A 21,920-nucleotide genomic window follows, 5' to 3' on the forward strand; every position below is an offset into this window, starting at 1 on the left:
GACTTCTTAAAAGTAGCTTCCCATAGTTGTTACTGACAATGTGCTACTGACTTCCGAAGGTGAAAACTGCAGTAACTCTTTTGAAATAACTGAAGCAAAGCTGAGTCAGATCAAATCAGGATTCATCACCATATTTGTTTGCATCAGCAAAGTTGATTTTGCTTAAATGGCAAAGAGCAACAATTTCTACTAGTTGATTAATACATACTGTGCTTTTATACCATGGACAGGTTTCATGTTTTGTTGGTTTGACAGCATCACAGTGTGCTTGTGCTTAAAAAACAGTCCTCAGCTGGGAAAAGAACAAAAATATTTTGAATTATCATTAGAAAGACACTTAAATAAAAATTAAATAAAAAAAATAAATAAGAAGGCAATATTATGGTTTTTTTACAGATTTTTATTTTAAATGGAGGAATGATCTTTTACCTTAACGTAGAGAATGAGATTTTAGCCCAGTGTTGGAATTTAGGATATGTAGTCATTTAGCATTAAGTTTTACAAAGCTAAAGATTAGAAAATTATCCATTAGAAGTGTTAACTATAAGGGGCTTCCAAGAAATTTCTACTCAGTTCTCTTTGGGATTGATTAGCAAAAGGGATTTATGGAGCTAACTACAACTTCATGCACCAAACTCACACAGTTCAGCTCCTCATGGTCCATGGTCGGATGCCACCTTTTGGCCATCAGCCTGTCTCTGGTTCTATAGGACCAGATATTCCACACATTTCCTAATGCTTGGAATGCAGAGATCCTTTTACACCACCTTCTCATTGATGGAGGATTGAATTAACAACAGTGGGGTTTTAGATCAACACCCTTTCTGCTGATTGAATTAACAACTGCGGGGTTTTTCACAGAAAACCCAGTCGCTGTGACAACCCGTGGGTGTGCAGTGCAAATGAAGGTCTGCAGTCCCTCCCTGAACTGCAGAGTAATAGAGAAATTACTATTTTAATAGCTACATGTTCAGGAGTGTCCTCCCCAAATGTGGGCAAGCAAAGCTCGCTGCTTTTCCAATCCCTTGTTAATAGTTGTGCAGGTGTACAAGCCCTCACGCAGGATTTTAGGGGAGAGGTTGGATAAAACGAGGCTGGGTGTTAGGAAATTGCAGTTAAAAAAGTGATTTTCAATAATGTTACTATTTACAGGCTTAACCTTGTTTCCATCTGAGTCAGCAGCAGACATCCAATGATTTCGATACTGGAGGCTAAAGCACTCAATATCTTTCAAACTATAAGGTCAGAACACAAATTCTTGATGTATAGACCCCCAGCCAGCAAGGGAAAGAGGGGAAGAAACGAAGGTCTATAATGTATATGTTCAGGAATTTGAGCCCTGGGTTCATCAGCACCAAATTTCCATTTGAATTTGAATAAATTTCTAAGTAATAGAGGAACTAAGTTGGCAAAGTACACATATATTAGTCTAAATTCAGATTAATTTCAGATCTGTGGAACAAACAGCATCCAGCTTCAATCACTTGCATAGTTAAAGTATTTGAATGGCTTAAACTTAGCCATATGCTTAAATCTCTAATGAACAGAGACCAGACTGCCTTTTTTTAAAAAAAAGCCTTACATTTAACATTTGCCTAAATACCGATTTAAGCTCCAGGACTTAAATCTATGGAATAATTTTAATTTAGAAAGACAGAGGTAGAAAGGCAGAGGAAATTCTTTCCTTCTTCTGAGATGGAAAATCAGACAGAAAGGGACTCTCCTATTTCATATAACACCCCACAGCAACCTCCCCCTTCTATTTTCACTGTAAATAGAAGTTCACTTACTGCCATTCACTTCACAGGAATCAACTAATTTGAAAACTATTACATCTCCCCTCAGTTTTCTGATCTTCAAACTAAACAAGCCCAGTCCTCTCAAATTTGCTTGTAAGACATTTTTCTATAGGACTTTGATCATATTTGTCATTTTCCTGTGGACTGCTCCTGCTTTCTTCATATCTCTCTTAAAATGTAGTAACTTGAAGAGGAGATCAGAGCTGAGGGCTTTACCAGAAAATTGAAAATATTACTTGCTGTGATTTATATGTGATGCTTCTTTTTGTACAGGGTGGCACAAGTGGTTAAAATGATTAATTTATGTACAGATTATTTTCCTTTATAATCCCAAAATAATTTCTGGCAAATCTGCTGTGCCCTCCCTCATCTTATATTTGTGCAGAAGTCACGTGTTTGGTAAGAAAGAATACAGTTAGGCATAGCTGCTTGGCCTGTGCATCATTTAACCACCTCTTATTTTTCCAGACTATGATTCTGATTTGCTAAGACTGTTTTGAATTCTAATCTTCAGGGTGCTTGAGACTTGTCCCGATTGGATATAATCCACAAAAATTGATAAACATGCTCAATTCCACCCTTCATTACTAAAAATGGGGAATAATACCAAACCCAGGAGAGGTCAAAGTGTGACTCCTCCTTTTCTGCATTGCCCCAGTGTAACAGAAACCCATTTAGAACTAGTTTTTTCTTTTTCTTTTAGTTCTGTTTTCTAACTTGGTGTGCTTACATTTGCCCATTTTGCATTTTCTCGGTTTATTTATGGTAACATCTTCCAAATCATGTCAGAATCAGATGGTGACTCACAACCACTTCATTCCATGAATCCTGTTACCCTGCCATTGAAGGAAAAGTGATTGGTTTGACAGCTTAGTCTGATGTATCTGTCAGTTGTTACTTATCACTTTTACATCCTTTGCTTACAGGTGAGTTGAGTATTGCTTCTTATCTATTTGGCCTAGAATTTCTTTATCTGCAATTCTCCCCTGTTTAAAAATCAGATACTACATTCCCCCATTTCCTGCATTCTAGATTTCCAATCATTCTCTCATTTTCCTATTCAGCGACTCTAGATTATTTCAGCACATCCAGAAATAACAGAAAAAGTCCATATTTTTCAAATTAATCTCTAATTTATTCTTTGCTTATATGAATCTCATTTCTTTGTGGTGGAGAACTGGACTGTTTTTTCTTTTTAGTGAAGAATAGAGAAAAAACACCTTGGGAATTCAACATCATCTTTATCATCGTTTATGTAATCCAGGAGCTAATAAGGGAACTAATAGGGGATTTTACTGGGCAGAATCAGATCCAAAACATATTCCAACAATGTAACCAAAGACATGAGGTTTAGTTTAATATTTTTCCTACAATGTATGGGCACACACCTATGTAAATATATATATATACATATTAAATTGCATAATGAGCAATTGAAAAATCAAATTAGCAGGAAGATGAAATAGCTTGAAAGCTATTTCAAAAACACCTTTCAACACCTGTAAAATTATTAAAATCTTGGGAAAAAACTACCTTAAACTTTTTCATTGAACTGAAAAAACAGTAATTATAGTTCTGTGCCATGTGGTTCCCAACCTATTACAATAAATATTTTACATTTGTTTTTTCACTTTCTCATTTATTGATCCCTATGCAAAAGTGAATTTAACCTGATGCAGAAACATCAAATAGGCAAGGTTCCCCTCTCTATTTGGTGGGAGCAATTTATACACACTTCATTGATCATTTCTGTACACTCGTGTGTATATTGCAATTTTTAGTATAATTTATGAACAAAGGAAGAAGGCATGTAAAATTGTTGGGGTAAACCTGGTGACATGGTAGGGCTTTTGCTTTTTCAGCCTGATGAGCAGAGAAGAAGAGAGGTTAAGGAATAGGAGGGAAAGGATCCATAATAGTCATCTGACACACGGAAAGTTTAAAATTGCCCAAGGAAAAAACCAAATAACCACAACTGTAACTTTGCATTATCACCCTAACTTTCCTGGCCCACTTAAGAGTGCACCCGGGAAACGAGGAGTTCATAAATGTTAAATTAGACAGACTTTGCTCTGTGATGCAAGCCATGGCTGTGACCTAAAGCAAGAATATAGAATGCCTTTCAGTTAGAGAGTCTGTCACTCTCGTTCCCTTTGATGCTCTTCCTTCACTTTCAGGAAGAGAGCACAGGGAGTTAAGGTTTGTGGCCTGCTCCCCTGTTGTCCCTCATTTTGCAGGCACTAGAAATCCAGATGAAACCTCGAGCAGCACAAGAAGCACACACACAAAATCCCCTTCACTTTCATCAGTAACTTTTTCCCTTATGAAAGTTTCCATCAGAGAGCCAGTGAGCCTTATTATACAGTCACCCAGCTCTGGTTACCACACACTCATTCAAAATGAAGCATTATATAAACTGCCATAAAAGGTTCCTTCATCTGAACGCTCTCTCGCCGAGGTCCTTTCTTCCTCCCACTTTGAGGTGAGGGAGAAGTGAATGAGTCTCTGCGGGTTCTCTGGCTCCTGCAGATCACAGGGGCTCTGTGGCCCCTTGTAACCTTCCTGGTTATCTTTACTCTGGCAACAGCATCCCTACACAGACAGGGAAGGCTGAGTCAGCAGCCCAGGCCTACCATCCCTTTGTTAGAAACTTGTCCATAAACATTAGCTGTAGGCCTATGTTCTAGCAAACTTCTCTCTGTGTCAAAATTACACACATTTATCAAATGCCTGGAGTTTCTGAATGTGGGACAAAGCTTGCAGCCTCTCCTCTAACTAAAAATAGTTAAAGTCAAAACAGGAGACTGGACTTGGATCTGGTCAGAACTGCCTGAAACATGTGCAGCCCCAAGGAGAGAGAGAGAAGTGGTTCACACCCTTCTGCTCCTCACTGGGGGCTGGGCCATAACACAGCTGGGCCATAGTTAACATACCAAGGACATATCAAGGTTGATTTCTTCTCAAACAGCATAAGATTGTAGACTTGTTCTGTTTCGTGCTTGCATCCTGATTAGACTGCTAGGGTGTCTGTTCTTGGGAAAGGGTTCCAAGAGCGACAGCATTGTTTTTTGGGACTGATGGGAATCTCCTCAACAGGATGAGAGCACATGGCAAAATATCTGCAGTTCAGTCTGTGCTAATGTCCCTGCTGCTGCTTCTGCTTTGAGGAAGCAACTGGAGACGAATTACTGGTCCTAACTTCCTAATTAAGGAAGAGCTGGAGGGAATACATCATGGGCAGTAGGAAAAAAAAACTGAAGAAAAGGAATTTTTTTCTGGTTTATGCTTCAAATGATTCATGACTTGCAATACATCATATGGAATCCTGGCTCAACAAGAGTCTTAGGCAAGTGTATTGCTTTAACTTGTAACCTTTTCTGAAAACTATTGGAAAATTGAGTAGCGCTTCATTTCAAAAATGAAAGACTAAGTAAGGACAGAAGTTAGACCCGAGAGGAACTATGCTTGTTCTACTGTTTTCAACACTTGCTAGAGATGTTCACGTTAGTCTTTTGTAGCTGATCCCTTTTAGTGGGACTAAAGATTGATGTGTTACCAGTTCAGAAACATGTCTTGTTTCACTATGATTTTAACAAGCCTGTGAGATCTAATAAAGTTTGTAGGGATGTGGAACTCACAAACAAAACTGAAGTAACCTACCCTTAGCTTTGGCCAACTCCATGTCCACCTGAATAAATGACATGATCTAAGGGTCCATCATACATAAGTAACATCCATATAGCGTTGTTCATAGAACAACACCCCTAAAACTAAAATAGATTAATGTTTTCCTTCTCTTCTGTTGTCATAATTTCAACAAAACAGGTAGTTTCCTGAAGAAGGCTTCCATTCAGCACCCCTACCATCCTACTTCCTCCCTGAAAAAGTATCAAGAAATATTTATGACATGCAAAAAGGCTTCCATTTCTAAGAGTATGAAATATGTTCTTGTCAGAAATAGAGCATTACACTTGGGTTTTCATTTAAATATGATTTCTGAAAACTAATAAAAAAATTAGAAATGTTGGTGCACAGAAAAATGAAAAGTGAGAAAAAAATGCATAAAAAAATATCCACAGGATAGCATGGGGAACTAAGTGGGGGAAAATTACTTTTGCTTTGGAGAAAGCATTATGTAGGCAAGGCAATTTTATTAACACGGTTGGATAAAATATAAAGGGTTTTCCTAATCTCAGAGACTTCAAAAGAGACTTTTTTTGAGACAATATTAATATCAAAGCCAGTTGTCACTATTATTAAAATGTTCTTTGCTCTTCATTAGTCACAAATGATCCCCTCGACTCACAAAAAGGTACTCGGTAAATTAAAAGCTTTTATGTAACACTCCAACAAAAGTTGAATGACTCCGGAGTTAAAAGGCAACTCTTGTGTCTGTCAATATTCAAAGTGGTACCCAATTTTTTCCTTTTTTAAAGTAGCAATTTCCTTGGGGTATTTATTCATTTATAGATCTATTAAGAGCCTGATGAGGAATGGACGATTAATGAAAAGCTTTGTCGTTCTGACTTCTCACAAGCAATCATTAAAGGCCTGATTTTGCATTGTGGGCAGCCTGCTAGTGCCATGTAAAATCCCTCTGGAGGATAAACAGGTCTATCCATCTCCAGGGCTAAGCGAAGCCTGGATTTATGTCTTTGTGAGGGCAGAGTGGTAATTCCTCGTGCTGGGTACTTTTCCTAACGCACTATGTCTAAGCACTTCAAAAGAGTTTGTTTGCTGATCGCGTTAGCCAGAACACAGCTCATCCCTCCAGTGGGCTGCATTGTGTGACTCTTAATCGCTGTTTAATTGCAGTCTCACACTGCTGAACTTAATGGGAGCTCCTCACCCACTTGCATGGTGAAAGACTGGAGGATAGGATTATGGGATTTTCCTAATGTAGACTCAGAAATACCACACATGATGCGGGGGAGTCACCGGAATTTGCCCACCACTGGATTTGTGCGGTTGCTTAGAGTTGTCTTTCCACCGAGCCGTGTATGTCTCTCTGAGGCTGAGATGTGGGGACTGAGGATCCACTGTTGATTTTCACTTCACATAACCCTGTTGGTGGTACCATTTGTCTATTGTGTTCTTGCCTCGTGGGAAGGTTGGTGCTGGAATGGTGGAGGCAGAACTGAGAACCAGATTTCCAGGATTTTATGCCTGCCTTGACACTGATTTGCCTTAACTGAAGAGTTATATCACTTTTCCCCTTTGTGCCTCAATTTTTCTATTTATAAAATGGGAAAAGAAACCATGGGCTAAGGCTGAATTAATACCTTTAGACTGCAAAAGAAAGGTAATATAGTAGTACAAAGTATTAATTATTATATTATCTCTCTCTCTTTAATGGATTTATATTTAATTCAGTTACAGAGAGATGCTTTGTTCGCATAATAACATTTTCTACTGCCTTTGAGGCTCATAGGAGAAAGCTTGTGGGAAGGAAACTGGTAAGTGTTTGAATTTAGAAATGCTGCTGGTTTCAGTGTATTTAAAATGCTGTTGAAGTCGGGACGATTTAAATGTGTGAGATTTCAAATGTCTCATTGACACACATCGCAAATTCCTTCATTGCCTGAGGGAGCTACAGCAAAAGGAAAAGTTGGAGTCTTTTAGTTTCACAGTTAAGGCAGCTTTTTTTAAAGTGAGTTAATGATGGAGCATTTGCCTGTGCAGTTGTAACAGAGCAATCTGTCACTGTGAGAAGACTCCTGGGGTGACTACCAAGACATGTTAACTAGCAATGGTACCTCCATTGTACATGACCCGTTGCTCGCCCCGGTGTTGCAATATATTCCAGCCAGATTCCTGAGTGAGAAATGGGAATGGATTCATGTTTTGAACAGAGGCACAGGCCCAACTCAGCTTGTAAAAACTGAGGGTGAGGGAAGTCTGCTGAGGGAAGCAAGCTGAGGGTCTGACCAATGTTCTTTTTCTGTTCTTGCCCTCAGCATTCAGCGGCGCATCTGTTGTGTTTGTCACGGAGCTGGCTCCTCTCGCAGTCCCCTCCTTGCACACCCCGCCACGCACTGCACGCGGGACATATTGTAAGCACACACTCATTGATCTTTACTCCCTCTGATGACAGATACAAATCTGCTGCCACTGCACCTTATGCTAATGTTCAAATGAAAATGAATAGTATGCACTGAGGCACACCAGGTTGCACTTTACCTGCCTGTATACATTTATTTGGGGATACGATGCTGAAACCAGCCTTCTGGGCCCATCTCCATATCTCAGCTCCAGAACAGCATGAGATTTTCAGGTGTGTGAATTCCCCCTACATTAGAACTTGTTTTCTTGGCAAACGAGCCGAGGTCTCTGGGCTGGAAAAAGCAACTGAGTGGTCTGACAAAATTCTTCCCCTGGGCATAGGACAGTCAGGACCATTGTTTACTCCTGTGGTTTGTTTCAAGGTCACATTTTGTGTTAAGTGAGACTGAAGCAGTCTTTCACTTATGCTGGATAGAACACGACTGGCTTGGACTCTCCCATTCATGTCATCCATGATGATGGAGTATCAAACTGGATGCACTGGACATCTGTAACAGAAAAAAAAGTCGAAGTGAAACAAGAGAACTGTTTTCCTACCTCTCCACCTTCATTCTGTGTGTGATGCAACTGTTAATGGAATATGGCTGGAAGAAACATGTCTCAAAAATATGCAGTGATATTCCGTGTGAAAGTTTCTATAACAGTCAACAACCAAATCCTCCATTTCATTCTCCAAAGCCATAATTTCAGCTGATGTCTATGTCCAAATAAAAAAGTGAAAATATGAGTAAACCAAATCCAATATATCTCATATACTCCTCCAGTTCCCAGAGGATAACATATTCCAAACATCTTATACTTTTTTTTCCTGTTTTCTGACCTGAAACGCTGGAATTACAGCTGCTGATCATGAATGTTTGAAAAGAGTTGCCAATGCCTGGCAACTCTTTCAGTGAAGAAATTCTTCACTGACCCTTTCCTGGCACAGCCTGAGGCCATTACTTGTCCTGTTGGAAATGTTAGGGTGTACTCTTGTCCCTGTAAACTAAAACCTCAGTCTCAGGAGATTCCTTGTGGGATCACTTGTACTTTTTTTCTGTCAAGATCCTCTTCAGGACTGTAAAGTGATTTTCTTTTCATGTCACAATGCTCTACACCCAAAGAAATTATTTGTTCCATTTTTTGCACAGAAATTAACAAAATCTCATATTATCTGGAATTTTGCCACATATCCTCTACAGATACCAACCTCAACATATTCTTTTTCTTTCCACCCCTCTTATGAGTCTGTCCTAAACTTATTTGCCTGTGTCATCCATCTTTCCCAGCTCTTCCCCATGAAATGATGATGTTTCCCCATCCTGCCCTCAGATAAGCTCTTCTTCATGCGTTTTACCACAAGTTTGCCATCCACTCTGTGCCCCCTACCTGAGTTTCTTTGTGGCTCATCAAGAGACAGCACATGCCATGGCTGATCTGGTACACTGGGCACCCTGACTGATTGATTTGCCAGCCAGCTGAGATGAAAGAGCTGGAATGACTGCCGTGTTCCCTGCTTTTCCCTCAAGGGAATAATTAAAATCGTTCTCTTCTACCAGCAGTTGTGGAAAATACCAACTGCCAGAAGACCTGAAGCAACTAAAACCGCTGTTCAGTCGAAGATTTGATGGAAGTTGCCTCACAGGTGTGACTGACAGGCAGATAAAGCTATTTTTATTTTTAACTAGGTTCCTAAGAAAAAATATCAAGTTGTAGTATGTTTTAATCAAACAGACTCTGAAGAGATCAAGAACCTTTATGATTTTGCCTCAATTTTTTTAGACCATCCTTAATCTGACATATCTAATTACACTTCTATGTATTCTGATACAGAGCTGGTAGAGGGCATTTCTTTTTGTAAGGCTGGGTATTAATGGGCCCATTACACTACAAAACTGCTGGGACTTCCAGATGTCACTGTAGTAAAACTAAGTAAAGGTAACCTTATGAACAGTTTCTCTGAGCTGTAGCACATTCCCACACCTGCAGGGAATAAAGATACTAAAGGTACATTACAAAACTACCCTGAATGTAGAATTATAGAATCTCCTGAGCTGGAAGGGACTCACAAGGATCATCAAAGCCTAACTCCTGGCCTTGCATAGAACACCTCAAGAACCACACCATATTCTTGCACTCTGTCAGGCCTGGTGCTGTGACCGCTTCCCTGGGGAGCCTCTTCCAGCACCCAACCACCCTCTGGGTGAAGAATTTTTTCCTGATATCCAGCCTAAATCTCCCCTGACTCAGCTCCGTGCTGTTTCCTCAAGTCCTGTCGCTGGTCACAAGTGAAGAGCTCAGTGCCTGCCCCTCTTTTCCCCTCACAAGGAAGCTGTAGACAGAAATGAGGTCTCCCCTCAGTCTCTTCTGGAAGGAAAGAAGAATCTGGAAGAAAGGGAAAACAATATTGCAGGGAAATCTGGGCTGCCTCGATCTTCAGTTTTCCCTGTTCTCTTACCACTCTGGTTCTGCACATTACCTGGGTGCTAGGCTTTGCTTAACTAGCGAAATCATCCCTGCTTTTGCCAGAGCAGAGACACTCAGTGCCTGTTCACACACTGCTTGGTTCAGGCTATCTTGTGTTCTAATGAACATATCACAGCAATAGCTCAGAGCTCCCCATATTTCCAAAAAGCATATGTTAAACAATGTAAGCAAAGAGAAACCGTAACAGGCTTCACTTGTCCTAACAGTCCATCTGTTTCCTACTCCCTGCTGAGCGCATCTCTTTTCCTGGTTCCCTTTCAGGTGCACTCTTACCTTATGTAACGTGCTTTTTATTGGAGATTCATGCTGTGACCCTGTCAGAATTGCTACAGCAGGGGTGACCTCGGTAATGACTGTCCACAGCCTGCCAAGGTAAGTTGGTCAGTGTTAGCTGATTAAACTTTTAACAACATCCCCTGTGCGATAAAGGGCAAAATGACAACTTTGCCCATCGTCAAGGTGTCTGTATAATAAACTAATTAGTAAACCACACAGTCTGTGGAGCTTTTAATGAGTGCTATCGTCTGGCCTCTGTAATAAAAACCCAGTCTGCCCCCTTTTGGGATTCAATTAAGGCACAGACTGTCATATGCTTGGCCTGGCTGATCAATGAATCCATTCCGACCTTTGTCGGAGCTGTTTGCAAGGTCACTGGCAGTAGTGAGGGAAGCCAGCCTAGTGGTGGGGAGACAAACCCAACAGCACCCGACAGGCACCAGTATCAGCTGCTAATGTCCTCCAGGTCCTTTGACATCAGCAGAAGTTTCTCTCACACAAAGGTTAGCTGAAAGAGAATGTGGCAATATGCATATCTATAAAATTTAAATATATGGATACCCGTTCTTCTGAACAGAAAGGTTTCCCTGTTATTTAAAAGTTCATTAATTCCTTCACATCTGCATGTACCTAGGCACCTGTGGGGTTTTTGAGCACCAAAATACGCTATCAAATGTTTGCTCTCTAAACTGAGTTTATTGCTATGATCCAGATACACAAACAAAACAAACACAACAGAGTAGCCTTAGATCATACAAAACAGCCCCCTTTTCAGGTCCTTGTGTACAAATAATACTTATCACCATATGATTCCAGAAGGGGTTTATAACCGTTGAAATAATTTTTATGGTGCTCCGTTGCAATCAGTAACAACATTTTAATTTTACAGACAGGAAAATTTCTGTAAAAAATAAAGTAAATGGTCAGACAGGCAATGACCCAATGAGATACCCAGGCACTGCAGTGAAGGCATCTTTAAAAGTAAAGGTTTCAGGTTTCAGTCCTTTCACCTTCCATCCTCAGGAGAATAAACAGGAATCAGGGGACTGTAGAGTGAAGACAAGACCTTTAGCATCATTATCATCTGCCCTGACCAGTGGGTAAGCACCTGAGCTCCAGGCAAGCTCTGTCCACAGCCACACTGCCACCACAGTAGAGTCAATGATGCACTTGGGTTTATTACAGCTGTAGTAGCAGTGTGGAACCTCCAGACCTCCCAAACATCACTTCCTACAGCCGACAAGAAAGCACTGCATTAGGTGATATGGCAGGGCCATTAGAGACTGTGTCCCCCTGTGAAATGTGGATGCAATCAGAAGAGCAAAAACTGGATGGAGTTTATGAATTCATTCTGCTCAGGTGAGAACACTAACCTCCAAACAGTGGGCCTTCTCTTCTGTCCTCTTCTTTGTTCATTTGAATTAAATAATCTCTCCTCTGCCACCTCATAGTATTTTATAGCCTGGGGAATAAGGAGGTGTCTGAAAGGTGATTTTTAACTGCTGTGATTCAAAGAAAGGAAAAAAAAATCTGGTTGTAATTGTCCTGCTGATTCAGAAACTGAGCAATCTCTGTAAGCATAACCCACGTGAATTCATAGCAAGAAACCAAGTTCTGTTGGTCTTTAAATACCAAAAAAGCAGAGACACAAGGTAATTAGAGTGATACAATAGTGGTGCCTAGTATTTGCATTCCTGCTATTTGCATTCCATTAGAGGTGGAAAACAACAGAAATGCAGAACTTTGCCTTTTCCAATGCAGGCAAAATAGCACTTATCTGCTCACCCTTGACTATTCAGTTACAGCAAGCAGACAGTTTACTTAGTTATCAAACAAAAAGTCTATTAAGTTTATATATTTTTTAATTATTCATTATCACTACTCCAGTGACTCCATCCTATGCCTCTCTGAGTCTCTCCCTGTTTTTCTCTGGCACTTCTGCATGTAACCAGTCTTGCATTACTTACTGTGATTCCTACCTATACCTCAGTTAGCACTCTGTTCCTCTCTTACCAGAACTGTTACAAGTCACAAAGCCCTGCTGACATTTAAGACACAATTTTCTGTACACCAACACCTTTCAGCAGCAAGCTGCTAATCCCAGCTCTCTGCTAGGGCCCCCCACTTTGCTACAGCTCGGGAGTTCCCTGCATTATTCCTTCAGCTGTTGCCTCAAAACCACAAAGGAAAAGGTGCTCACAGCCCAGGATGGCTCATGAAGCAGACAGCAGGTGAAGCAATCACTAAAGGAACATAATTCTGCGTTTCTCAGGAAAGTTCAAACAGTTATTTTTGCTGGGGCCAGCCTTGCTCTTCCACACCAGCCTATAAGGCACCAGCAGGAGGTTTTTGTATCTGGTCACTCTGCTTTCCTCCTTCCAAATGCAGCTACAGCAATTAGTTTCAGAATTTAGCCTGTTAAGATGATTGAGAGGTGAGGAGTCGCTCGAAGGGGAGATTTATAAAAGAAAAGAAGAAAAAGCAAACATCAACTTACTAAAAATAAAACTGAGACTTTTTTTTTTAAAATTTTGGAATTCAAGTAGGAAAAATGAACACTTAATTAAATGTTGTGATTTTTTTTGCCCCTCCCTGGGTAATTCAACATTTAAACCAGGAATATTGTATTAAGGTATAGTTTATTAAAACTAACAGAGTCAAATCTGAATTTAGATTTCAATGCCTCAGATTGAAGACAGACCAACCTATATATGTCTCTGTGAATTTTTCACAGAAAATGTGCATTTTGGTACTGTCTTCTGCTGTTTCTGAGATGGCTACAGGGCACTGGAATATGTTTCTTTCTGTTGTATAAATTTTTCAAGCAATAATCTGTGATGAACTGTAACATTTTGATAGTTCTAATTATGTTGCTCTGTGTTGTTGAATTAATCCTCAGATCTTTAAGACAGGTTATAAATTGTGCCTATATGGTCTTGCCAACCTCAAGACTCTGTAGACACATATATAGGTGCAGTAGTAAGTTATATGCTCACAGAGAAAAACTTCAAAATTTTGCAAAGAAAAAACTGTGGAAAAGATACACATAGATGTAAAACAAATTTAAGATTTAAAAATCTTTTCATTGATAAATAGCTTAAAACACTGTGTGTTTTTTCCCTCTTTCATTCTGCACCAAGAATTTAAAACTTTGAGAAAGTAAACTATAAGAAGGAATTAGTGTTTCATTGCATCATTTCTGAGTTTCCCAGCTGTTCCTTTACATCAGCTGCTCATTTACAGCCCCAAACTTAGAAACAACAAACATCATACACTTAGATGTTATCAACCTAATTCTTACCAAATGAACAAAGCTGTTCTGAAAATGTACTGGCCCAGGCCCCACATGCAAATCTCATAGCTTTACTAAGGATGTTACTGTGTGTAATCTAATTAGCTCTTGGCTATGGTGAAATTTACTTTTCCTTGGGTTTGCTGATGGCTGGAACAGTACTCGGATTAACATCCAAGAAGACAACATGGAGTTCAATGACTTGTGCCTCCCCTAAAAGTCACGCACAAACTTTGAGCAGTTTGACTTTTTGGCTGACAGAATTACCAGGAATACTCCTCTGCAGCCTGGCTGCACCCACTGCTGTGATTGCAGGTTTCCACTGTATTCAATCATTATTCACTGTGGATCTTTCCTCCCCAGCCCCATGAAATCCAGCTCTTCCTCCCAGCTGTATTAAGTGGCAGATGACCAAATAACATAAAATTTCTAGCTACCCTTTTCACTCACGCTGCAGAATAATGGAAAATATTTTAGGAAAACTCTCTGAAGGTGCGTACTAAATATCAAGACAGTAAAAATAAATATCCCGTAAGATAAATCTTTCTTTTTTATGCTTTGCAGAGGCATTTTGCATCAGCCCTTAAGCAGCTGTGGCTGTGCAAGACGTGGTTTATCCACAAGGGTGCTCTCTGCACGGAATACAGCCGGGGCAGGCAAAGCAGGTCCAATTACATTTGATCACTAGCACGGGAGATGTGATGTAGAAAGGAAGCATGGCAGAGCATCCTGACTCAAGAGCAGGCAAAACATCTTAGCTAAATATAGATTAGATGAAGTCTTGAAGCTGCTCCAACTTTTGAGAAGGTCTGGAAAGGCCTGGCTGGCGCCAAGACTGCTCAGAGACTGCCTGGTCCTGGTGTGCCATGCAGGTCCTGGGGACAAGCAGCACCTGACTGTCATTGCAGTGACTGGAAGCTCATCTGGTGATGCACAATGTACAAATCTTCCTTTTTCAGTGCTCTATTCTGGGACAGACATGCACTTTAAAGAGTTAACATTTGATAATGGTCTCTTTAGGTAGAAACCGATCCAGATATTCCTGTGAATATTCATAACTATTACTAATTTCACCTGAGTTTGTTAATTTGGCACCTGAGTGGCTCTCTAGTTCAGAAGCCCATGAATTTTATCTGTCAGATGGTCGGTGAATTGAATAAATTATGAGTGTGTCAACACAAAGATTTGGCTGCATTTCTTTTCCTTCAAATGAATACTGTGTAGTATTTGGTATGAAAGGCTCATTGGGAAACTGCAGCTAGGTAAAAGGCCAAAAAAAAAAAAAAAAAAGAGGCAGAAAAGTATAAAAGAATCAGAACTTTAACAAACTCTTCACTCCAGTATTTAAAAAAAGCTCTGAAAGAAGGCTGCTCACATGGATTTACTGATAAAATCAGGAAGTTGAACTTTTTCTCAAGTCAGCTACTGCTGCTTTACAAGAAAGCTTCAGATTTTGCTACTTGGGTTTCAATATGAAGGGAACGCTTATAGGAGATTAATTTCTTAATCAAGGTTTTATATACAATTCTGATTTAGCATTCTTGAAATTTCACCAATCATAGTTAAATTATATTCATCAGTCTGCTTTTTAGCTCCTTCAAAATAACTCTAAGTACAAGAGGCTGTGAATTTCTAAGTCTTCAAGAATAAAGGACTGCTGCAAAAGATTTGAGCTCTGATTTTCAGTGGTTTTATCAGCTGGAGTACTAGCAGTTGCCTTTCTGTTGTAAAGGGAAATGCCTTATAAAAATTGACCATTTTAACTTCATACCACCTCAACAGATCATATCGCTGTCATCCTTTTAAAATGGAGATACTAAGACCAGATTTTTCATGCGTTTGACAACATTTTTTTCTACTTCCGAGCTAAGGCGTTGGAGGCTTGATTTTAAAAAAGTACAGAATATCAGCTCCAGCACAAATCTGCAGCTCAAGAAGCTGCTCAGTGACCATGGAAAAATCATGACCTGCAGCTGCCCTTCAAACACGGCCTTAGTGACTTGCCCAAAGCCAGCTAGTGAGATATAATTACTGCTGAAACAAGAGTTTGTGACATTGAAGGGTTTTTTAATGCTATTATGTATTTGTATTGTGATAAAATTGAAAAACACTGTAAAGAGTAGGTCACCTCCTAAAGACATTTTCTTACTGTTGTCCTAGTTTTCCCTTACATTTTTCCTCCTGCATTTAGAGCATTATGGCACTCGTGGTGGTGTGAGATCCACAGCTCACAGGAAGACGTTTGCCCAGGAATCTAAGTTTTGCAGGAGGATTGATATCCCTTTTGAACCCTTTTCAGGTTCCAAAGTGATCCATCAGGGCACTGTGATCTAAGACAGCATTTTAGGACACATTTAACTTACAGGGAGCTTAAAATTGTATTTAAAATCAAATACATTGCACTCAAATACATTTTTAAGTGCTTACTCCAGAATTCAGGTCCTGGTATGTAAATGTTCTTAATGCATTATCTATAAACATCACAAATATACATCTATGTACCCTTCTAGATAAAGGAAGAAAGGCATTGCAGAATATCCATATCATAGAAAACAAGTGTGTTTCTAAGACAAAATCACATCGATTTTTTTTGTCATGAGCAGAAGGGTAAGAACATTTTCTTCAGTGAGCCTCAGCAATCCCACTTGCATCACAGGGCAAAAGGTGCAGATCCAAGCTGCATCCCAGGAAAGCATGCAGAGTGTGCTGCATTCCATGAAACTCATTCCTGAAGGTTTTCCTGAGCTGGGGTCTCAAGGAGGACATTTCCTTTTCCTGCCTCTCAAATGACCGGCAGACTTTTCGAGGATTCTCTCCCATCTAGTGTTTAACCACTCTCACTTTCTTCTGAGCTTGCTCACAAAGCCTTTATCTTATTTGTCAATGTTTGATATTAAAATAAAAAAAGGTATTAATCTCTGCAGTGACCTTTCTGCTTTATTTCTCCTGGAAGGGGATGCTGCATCTTTTGTAAGTAACTTCAAGGCAAGATATTATGCGGCATTCAAACATATGGCTTTTATCCAGTTAATCATTGTGCATTACCTACTTTCATCAATGTTCAGAAACTTAATTCCAGGATTACTCATTCCCCCTAAAATCCAAATAAGAAAATCAGAAGAATAGACCCAAACAATAGAACTTTTATACCAGGATAATTAGAAAAGGAACCTATTACCCAGGATTATAATTACTGACTAACATATTAAATGACCTTTAACATTTACCTTAAGCCCCAGATTTCTAGAAAACCAGAAAGGTTATGAATGCCATATTAGTAATCTTTAATCTTTATTACTGCTGTGGACAGAATTTTAATGATTTTTAAATAGGCAGCGGTCACTAACATATCCCTATTAAAATAAAAAAATCTCATAAAAAATTAAATGGATTAAGACTTCAAATGTACCATCATCAAAAGTATTATCTAATTATGGAGTTCAGTGAACAGGCCAAGTGAAATGGTTGGTAATATTAGTTACTTACCACATGGGAATGCCCGGGATTTATGCACAAATAGATTCTGCTTCTGTTGCAACATAGTAATTAAGAATTTGTCAGGGAAATTTGACCCTCTAGGGTAGATATTACTTTGTAAAATAAGAATGGCAGAGCACTAGTCTCCTTGCTGCACATAATTTAACTTGATTATTTATACATCAAAGGGAGTCTGCAGTGACTGCAGTATAATATTTAAGTTGAGGGATATTAGAGAAAGAAGCATCTAGTGAAATCTTTTTCCCAAATCTCCGTGAGAAAATAGAGGAAATTTTCATAAAGCATTTCATTTTGCATATAAATTGGTGCCTAGATTGTGCCTGTGAATTTACTGCTGTCAAATTTAATTTTTCTTTAATTCTTCAGGCCCAGATGTGAAAAGCTCTGTGTGCAGGCTGCAATTTTCAATGCTTACAGGTAGCACCCGGATCGATAATGTGTCTTTATGAGAAATTACCATTAATGTTATTGAGTATGCATTTTGCTTTATAGGATAATAAGGTAATATGAAATGCCAATTCATTCATTAGGAGAAAGCTAAGTGCTTAAACGAAATGGGTGACAGGTCTGAAAAAAGATGTAGTTGTGGGCAGGAAGTCAAGAATGGATTTTTAATGACCTAATACCAAAAGGTTTTTACCACTTATTTGCATTTGCTTCCTATAAACAATATTAACTTTAGAATAAAAGTGCTCGAATATTTAAATTGCAGTAAGTGATTCCACTTGAAGAGGCTATTTGGAAATGCTGGGTTTCTGGGAAACTCTGCCTGGCCTTTTCAAAGACCACAACGTGAACTCATCTGGTGCAAAAATTAAAACAAAACTCATTTAAATTGACAGGCATAAAGCAAGCATATTTTGAGCATGGCCAAAAAGCCAGAGGTTAGTATGTGAAAAACAAACAAACAAAAAAGTGCTTTAGCTCTTTGTTCAAAGTACAGTGTTCTCCCAGCTCAGTGCAGTAAAAAGAGCAGGTATTGAAAAGAAGAGTTTGTCAAGGGAAAAAAATCCGAACTAAACCCAGATCCCATTGCTATTGTTCAAAAGAGTACTGCAGCTCCTCAGAATACAATACTAACAAAAAACCCCAAAAAACCCCCAAAAAGTGGTGTTGTTTGAAAGTCTGTTCATAAAGTAAGAAATTAATTAATTTCTAGATACATTCAGTGTCTGAAACTGTGACCACAAGAAAGAAAGTTAAGAGACCTTTTACAAAACCTCACTAGGTTCTTTTTTCCCCCAAGTCCTAACTCACTTTTCTGAGTGAGTTTCTGAGTTTCTTTTTTTACAGTTTTCAGTGAGTTGTTTGCCCTCTTTTTTTCTGCACTGGAACCCCCACACATGATCCCTGGAGCATGAGCTGTGCCAGGGGACGCTGCCATCCTGATCCTGCACAGGTTGGAGCCTGGGGGAGGTTTATCCCTCTCCATGGGGAGAGGATCAGACCCTGCAGGAGATAACTTGCATGCCTGGAAGCAGAGCTGGCTTTTCTTGGAGCAGTACTCTGTTAGAGACATGGCCCCATTCCCTGCTCCTGCCCCCCTCAAAAAGCCTCCACCAGCCAAAGCCCCCTTCAAACTTCTGACATAGAAATGCCAAGTTTTGCCTTACTAATGTAATTTATTAGGATGTAACACAAGGCATGGCAAGGAGGCAATTCACAAGCCTACCCAGGGAAAAACACATCCAGGTTCTTCAGTGTTCCTCACTCCCATTGCAAAGTGTTACTTCAGTTACAGGAATAACTTAATGTTATTAGCATTACAGGAGTAGCTCAGTGCTAAAGTTTCCAAAGCTGGTCTTTTTTCCACAGGAATACGGGGACCTGACTTCCATTTAAAATGATGGCATTCTCTTCAATTAGATCAGAATTCAGAATTCCTCAACAAAGATTTTCCTAAAGTTTTCATTTGGTCTTTTATGACCTTCACATTTTTGCTCTTCAGCAGCAAATAAGACATTTTATTTACTATCAACACCTTAATACAGCAGTTTGAAAGCAGACAGCTTAATCATTTTTCCTTTTGAATAGCTAACATTGTAAAAACAAAGGACAGACATCAGAAAAAGCTTTAAAGTTTTATTTTTATTTTTTTTTCTACTTTAACTTGGCAATGGCTGCTTTGCCTAAAGTTTTTTTTTTGTTTGGTTTTTTTTTTTTTTAACTTTTATGTGGGGCTCTTTTTATTTTTTTTTCCCTTGACCTTCAACATCTCAAACTACAAAGAGAGGACTTTCTCTAATGCTGTTTGAATATACTGCATTTTTCTTTTAAGGAGCCTTCCACTGATTTTTATCCTTCAGGGATCAATGGTTTCCTCAGTTCCATAATCTGACAAGCTATAGTAAAAGCAAAAGGCCCCCACTTCTAGAGCCTTAAGTGTTAACGTGAGATGGCAACAGATGTACTTTCACACTGAACTCACAACAGCCTAAGGAGAGCTTTAAAGTATCTTAGCCTAAGTCTCTCTCTTTGGGAGGACTGAGATATGGGAGGAACTTTAGTATTATTGTTAATCTGTATTACAAAAGCACCTAACAGCCTCTGCTGAGTTCAGGGCCCCATTAAAAGCAAGGATGGATAAAGCTGGTTCAAATGTGTGTTCATTCCAGCATAACCTATGAATGCCTTTGCTTTCTGGTAGAGTCTGACTCTTTTCCACAAAACTCTTGTTAAGTTTGGAAAGTGGGAAAAAGAAGGAGAATGGAAATGCTGATTCACTACTAAATTAAGCACTGCTCATTTTGCTGCTACAGTAACTTGGAAGAAACAAAATTTATTGCTGTAATGCAGCATAGTAAGTTGATTTCTAAGGGACTTTTTGATCAAAATAATCTACATATCATCACATAGCTCTCGGAATGACTCCTTCTCCAATGTCTCCCTGTGGCTCTTTGCACAGAGCACCAATACTCCCTTCTGCTCAATCACATACTATACAGAGAGCTAACTTTTTAATTTTCTTCAGTACTTCAGCACTGTTTGCTTTGTCTCACTGGCATCCAAACACCTTGACATGCTGCCAAACATTCCTACAGATTGAGAAACCAGTCAGGTGGTGAACCTGGAGCAGCATCCCACACAGGGACCATGTAAAGGGAGGATGGATCGGTGAGCTGACATGTGGTGGAGGAGGAAGCTGTTCTCTAACACGGATCCTCCTACAAAAGAGGCTCAGAAACCTGGCTGGTGAGTCTCTGGGTGCTGTTCTCTGAGGGAGAGCAGCCAGCAGCTGCCATAATTCACTTTATGCTGCCAAGTGTGCAAGTCAGGGAAGTGGAGATGGGCCCCTGTCACATCTTGCTCTGCCACTATTGTACTGCCCCTAGAACGTGCTGACTTTGAAAATCAGAGTGGCATCAGAGGGACATTGATAATTTAACAGTCCTTTGATATATGCCAATGTTCACACTGGGATGGTACAACTGAGGCAGTGCTGTCACCATCTCTGATTTGTTGGAATTGATGATGGAGTAAAACAAGTACTACCTAGGGTTTAATGTAAAACAGTTAATGGGATTCAGAGGGAAGATAATGGAATATATTCACAATGAGTCATATATTTATGTCCACATTATGTAGAATATGACAACATATTGCAACCAGATTGTGACAGGTTTAATTTACATATATGTTTGTAACTCCTGTCTTCAGTACTCAAACTGCATGGGACTCTAGGCACTCAAATTTCTACTTCTAGCATCAAAATATGTGCAAGCCCTTGGCTGGGAGTGGCAATCCTGGCAAAAATGAAAATCCATATGACCAGCAGACCCTCTGTATTTTCTTACTTTAAGAAAGAATTTCACTACCTCCCCACCTATCTCCTGTGGACATGCAGGCACTGCTCTTGATGTCTTTGACCTTGCTTACTCTGTTATCACTGTTTCAAGAGCATCATCCTCTGCTGCAGCCAGGGCTCTGACATTCCAGCTCACTTCAGGCTCTTGAGGAGACCTTGTGCATTCTCCTTCCCATGGTAATTTTGAATCAAACTATTCCTGAGCCATGGTTTATATGTCACATCCAAAGAGCACTGCTCTGAAAAACACAGTTATCTTCTAGCAATCAAGTAGTCCCACGGAAGTCCCAAGTAAGTTGAGTAGTCCCAAGGAAGTTGAGAGACTGAGTCAAAGCCTATAAAACTCCCTTGGTGTTTACTCCAAGGAGTTTTGGATCAGGCTTTGGACATGCTTCATCTTCTATACATTGTCTATAGCTCAAACATATTTACAGCCAATTACCAACAGCAACGATTGTAGAGGTTACTGATGATCTATAGAGTGCAGTGGGATAATGACTGAGACAAGACATTCCTCTCATCACAGACATCTGGGTAGTATTGCTACATTGCTACTGTTAAAGTGGTTGTGCAAGTGATTTCTCTTAATAATCTAGTAAGTGCTTTGGGATCTTTCTGAATGAATGGATTTCTAGAGCACATGCATTCCTCTTATTGTTACTTATCTGTCTGAGTACTGTCACACAGAAATAGGGATTCTCTGTGTTTATTTGGTTTTGAA

The 21,920-nt window shown here is 39.6% G+C and overlaps 1 long non-coding RNA gene across 5 annotated transcripts in view; it reads right to left on the bottom strand.

Annotated features, from left to right (window-relative positions):
- Positions 1 to 390: 390 nt before the first annotated feature.
- Positions 391 to 21,920, bottom strand: part of LOC104692270 — a 128,239-nt gene continuing 106,709 nt past the window's right edge. For 3 of the 5 annotated variants that reach the window (XR_005604545.1, XR_005604544.1, XR_005604546.1), the window contains 2 exons: positions 10,602 to 12,106; positions 391 to 8,350 (listed from right to left, as the gene is read on the bottom strand). This is a non-coding gene — a long non-coding RNA (uncharacterized LOC104692270). The remainder of the gene's footprint in view (positions 8,351 to 10,601; positions 12,107 to 21,920) is intronic. The other 2 variants (XR_005604547.1, XR_005604548.1) reach the window with 2 other exon arrangements.

The sequence above is a fragment of the Corvus cornix genome, chromosome 1A, assembly GCF_000738735.6.
Source record: "Corvus cornix cornix isolate S_Up_H32 chromosome 1A, ASM73873v5, whole genome shotgun sequence".
NCBI classification, from domain to species: Eukaryota; Metazoa; Chordata; class Aves; order Passeriformes; family Corvidae; genus Corvus; species Corvus cornix.